This window comes from Nematolebias whitei, chromosome 12 (assembly GCF_014905685.2).
Source record: "Nematolebias whitei isolate Nwh7 chromosome 12, NemWhi1, whole genome shotgun sequence".
NCBI lineage: Eukaryota > Metazoa > Chordata > Actinopteri > Cyprinodontiformes > Rivulidae > Nematolebias > Nematolebias whitei.
Genome location: NC_056509.1, coordinates 22,701,342 through 22,706,610, shown reverse-complemented (window position 1 = coordinate 22,706,610; position 5,269 = coordinate 22,701,342). Strand labels below are relative to the sequence as shown.

At 38.6% G+C, this 5,269-nt stretch overlaps 1 protein-coding gene across 1 annotated transcript in view; it reads left to right on the top strand.

Moving 5' to 3' along the window:
- Window positions 1-5,269, top strand: part of LOC119418063 (coiled-coil domain-containing protein 85C-B) — a gene marked incomplete at its 5' end in the record, with an annotated part of 40,509 nt that overhangs the window by 9,810 nt on the left and 25,430 nt on the right.

The following is a 5,269-nucleotide window of genomic DNA, read 5'->3' as shown; positions in this document are numbered from 1 at the left end:
AGGCTTGAAACACAAGAGTCAGGGTGGCTTCTGGGTAATACCAGATGGCTAGGCCTCAGACTGACGAAGCCTCTTGGATGAGGGGCGAAACGTTTCTTTTTAACAAAAAAACGAAGTCCAGATGACATGATTCAACCTTTTTTGTTGTTATATACCTGGATGACTGAGAAAACAAAACTTTGTGTTTATCATTTTGTGTTTAGTAGTAATTTTATTTCAAAGCATAAATCAAAGCACCTGCTCCTTTGCACTAAATGTAAGGAGGTGGCAGGCTTCCAGATTCTTAGGGATTGCACCTGATATTTACTTCCTCCTTTTGACTTTGGCTTCCCTTCTGTGCCTCAACCCTTCAGCACCACAGAACAGTAGAAATATAAATCACCTTATCTTTGCAGAACTTTGGAATTAGCCATACTGTGCAGGAATATTCTAGGACCACAACATAAACCCCAGAGACTAAAAGTACTGAGTCGGAAACAAAGTTTTTCTCCTCTCTCCAGTTATGAAGGGATAATCTGTCACATATTTGCATTTTTTAAAGACTTTTAGTGGCCATGCAGACAGCCAAAGACCTTTAATTCTTTGTAAACTGTCCCCAGGACCAAAAGTTTCCGATAATTTAGTTAAAACATGATTAAAATAACATGACAGTTTATTTCATTCTGCCACAAAAACTACTAACAGTTAGCTTTGTTCAGCGAACAATAATAAAACCCACTTTATCTGTTATTTTTTTAATCTAAATTCAGATATTTAATAATATTGTACACTAAAAGTTGATGAAAAGCATAATTAGCAGGGACAGAATGGGAAAGGACTGTTCTCCAGAAGACATTGCACCTAGTTGAGATAAAAAAAAATCAAATCAAATCTAACTTTTCACATGTCTGCTGCATATTGGTGATATAATCAACAAATATGTTGATCAGTGGCTTTTAGAGGTGCTGGTAGGGAAAGTTGAAGCTTTTGATTTATAATCAAAAGATAAGATAGAACTTTATTGATCCTGCAGGAAATTGTACACATTAATTTAATTGAAATGATAAATTACCTGTACAGATATTACTTAATTTCCATACTTATGGTACAAAATAAAATTCTTAATTCTGCCAGACAAATCAAATTACCTGAGCACTTTTTTCGCATTCATCGATCGCGGTTTGTTCTTCCTCAAAGAACACTCTGATACAGTATATCGTACATAACCTTCAAGCTCTACTTTAAATGGAGACAAAGTTATACCCATGTTTTGTGTTTCCTAATAAACACCCAGACATCATATTTCTGTACAGCGCTTCAGTGTTCAACTGCAGATCAATGCACTTTCCAAAACAGAACAATTTACCACTGTGAGATTATTCAGGAACAAACTGCGTGGATTACATTCCCTTGTAGAGCTGTTGCTTCTGCGTCCTGTCCCCTTCACATGCTGCCAGCATGCCGGGCTAACGAGTCCCGCAGCTGCTTCGTACATGTTCTTGGCTTGAAATGTCTTTTGTCTGTCCTTGAAACTGCATTGCATTCAGGGTACCTCAGGTGAATGGATGCCACATCGCTCTTTGGTGCATAAACGAAACACTGTTGTTCTTGCTTGTTGAAACGTCTGATGGACTGAATAATTTAAGATATGGGGGCACCACAGGTAAATCGAAGCATTCATTATGAATGGCTGCCAACTGGTGTTTGAGTGTAAAGGAAGAATGAAACAATGTAAGCCTAAAGTTAAATATGATGTACTGATGGAATGGAAGGAAGTTTGAAAACAGGACAAATAAGAATAACAGGGCTTTAGCTGTTTACTTTGTGATTTCCTTCTTATGTAATTTCCCTCTTGAAGACTTCCACATGGATTTGTAACAATGGATGAGTTGCACATACCGTTGAACTTCCTGTATTATGAAACCAGACTAGTGAAACTTGTGTACTGAAAAGAAACAATTGTCATATTGTAAGAATGTTGAGCCTCGAGATCAGCTTGGTGGGAGAATTTCTGCTGCACTAAAGGGAATACAAAGGAAGTTAACAAAAGGGTTTCGTGGTACATGTGACCAAAGACCTTCAAAGAACAGGACTAACTAAAAGAAATACTGTGCAACACGATTTTACGTCACACTTGCTGCTGCATTCTTGCCAACAAGTAAAAAGCTCAGTGGCGCTTTGAAAATTTAATGACTTAAATAGTCCATTCAGATAGCACTCCTTCCAACAACCGTTTAACCTGAATCCATTTGCAGGAGTGGGCAGTAGTAGAGTCCTGTGGTTTAGAGTGATAGAGCCTAACACCTTACAGCTTATTCATTGACAACATGTTTAATTTATGGTCTAAGAAAGTAGATGAGCTAAAGAAGCATGGATTGAGGCACTGCTTGAGTAAACTCCATATACAGTAAATCCAGTCATCAGCTTTCAAGAACATCAGTGAGAGTCTACTTCTTTTACTGCAAATAAAAAAGAAATACATTCTACATTCTGTTACCCCTCTGTAAGTTTATAGACACTGTCATTTCACAAATTCAGATAAAAATAATTAAGTCACTGTAAGTAGGTGTAGTATGACATATGCAGGATATATTCATACTTTTTCACGAGTTCTTCATTTTTCTGACTGTGTAAATGTCGTGCGTTGAGTTTAACAGAAATGCGAACGAGAGACGTTATTTATCTTTGACCCATCAAATGAATGCGGTCATTTATTTGCAGAATCAAAGTTTAACATCAAACATTTACATTAATTTGGCAAAATATGAAAACAATAACAATGGCAAGTTCACAGAAAGTGGACAATACGGCGATTGTACTCACTTCTCAGCAGAACAACAGACATCAATCACACGGCGGTGATTGAGAACTTTGCTTCAGATATTTCTAAAATATCTGTAATGATTTTAGGAGAAAGGAGAGTTTAAGATGGAAAATGGAGATTTATCTTACAGAGAGATGTGTGAGGGAATTTATCTGTAGGACCAGAACAACACGCTCTTTGGGGAATCAGCTTGGCCACGGTACGCTTGGTCGAAGTAGAACCTTTACCTGGTTGATGATAAAATCAGCGTCGGCGTAGGGTTCCTTTCTGACTCTTTCAGCGTCTCCGTGAGGACTGCCAAACCCTTAGGAGTCGTGAGAGGTTATCCAAACAGAAGTTATAATTCCCAAAATCCTCTCTGCATCCTGGATTGTCAGAATTCTGAACTCCTTCAGAACTCTCTTCAGAGAGTTAAACTCTGGAACTCTTCTCCATGAGCTGCATCAGAGAGTTTTTCATCTCTCTTCTCCAGGAGAACTGTCACTCTTTGTAACTCTTTTTCTCTTTAACTCTTTAACTCTGGCGAGAACCGGGAAGTTGCCACATTTAAATGGGTTGACTTCCGGGTCATTTTAGAGCTTTCTGATTGGTGGATGGACCAGATCAGAGGTGTGGTTTGTGATGTAAGGTGTTATCAAAGTCAAGGGCAGAGAATGAGATTGTTTAAAACAGACAGAAAGATTATTGGAGAAAACCAGACTTCGTGGAGTCAAACTCTCCTGTATCTTCTGTGAAAGTTAAACATGACATTTCTTCTCGGTAAACATTTTAGTTGACCGAAACTCGACCTTTAACATACTTACAAATTTGCTCATTGAAGACAGAAAAATCAAGAAATGCATATTACCCTGATTTCTTCCTTGAATGAGGAATAAAAATCATTACTTACTGTTTATGTAAAATAAAAATGAGTAGTTCTCTTCAACCTGTAAACATTGAGTGAACTAACACAATTTGATTATCAAACATTTGTAAAATAGTAATGATTATAGAGGATTGTCTTTTCTACTTGATTAATTCAAGAAAGAAAGTCTCAGGATGGCTCAAACTGTATTTCTGGATGCAGATCAATGAAATAACAGTCTCTGTCCATCTGGTCAGTTTTGACATAGGCCTAGTCCACTACATAGGTTCTTACTGTACTTTTGTTTGAAAATGACATAAATCAGCCATGAAGCACCTTCTTACTATCCATCCATCCATCCATCCATCCAATATCTTTACCCGCTTCTTCTTTTTTGGGTCATGGGGGTCACTGGTATCCGTGTCCAGCTATCACTGGGCGAGAGGCGGGGTACACCCTGGACAGGTGTCCAGTCCATCACAGGGACACATAGAGACAAACGAGACAAACAACCATTCACACTCTCACTCACACCTAAGGTCCCAGTTACATAAAAAAAAAGTATTAAAATGTAAAAGAAAAACAGTAATAAGATCTAAGATGTGAATTAAGAAAAACGTTAATAAAAAATACGCTAAGCACTAATAGCATTAAAATAATACACCGAACAGCAGCACGAACATGAGTCTGTGTGAGCAGATGAGCACGAATGAACACATCAACATGAAACAGATCAGCAGCAACATTGAAACAGATCAGCAGCAACATGATGTGATTCTTCATAGTGATTATCCTGATTAGAGATTCATGAGTTTAACAGCCTCAGGGTAGAAGCTGTTCCTCAGTCTAGTGGTTCTACACTTAATGCTCCTTAACCTCCTTCCTGAGGGGAGCGGGGCAAAAAGTGTGTGTGCTGGGTGAGTGTGGTCCTTCATGATGCAGGTGGCCCTCTTCCTGCATCTAGAGGTGTAGATGTCTGTGATGGTGGGGAGGCTGACTTGATATGGCGACCTTCTTGCTGAGAGGCAACAGCTCTACCAACTGATCCACCGTGCCACCTGCACCTTCTTACCATCTGTTGTTTATAAATGGGGATGGCTTCAAGGCAACCAGCTGCTGTTATGACTCTGAGCTGCCAACAGACACAGTAACAGAGGTGTAATAGTCATTGTGTAAAAAGATTAGCTGGCTTGTGGCTCCATGGTGTGATGAAGTGATGACGAACAGTCGATGTGACCAGCCAACCATAAATTTTAAAAAGGGAGATGTTCGACATTTAATTCGTAGCACTTCAAGTCATCTTTGGTTTTGCCATGCTCGTTTCATTTTTGAACGCTCACGTCTCCGTGTGGCATCGCAGACTTAACTGTTGTTAAATTACTGGCAGAGGAAGTTGGAAGAGTGACTCGTCTTTTCGACCATGTCACAGAACTATTTCTTTAAAGAACCCAATCTAAAATCGGGTAATCCTGCAAAGTACTGTTTGTTTCATTTTGTACATTTGTTTATGCTTAGATAGTGTTTGGAAAGTGATTTTTCTGTTGTGTTTCAGATGTCATTGGCAGTACATACATAGTTTTTTTTCCCCTGTACATGTAGTTGCCAAAAAAAAAAAAAAAAAA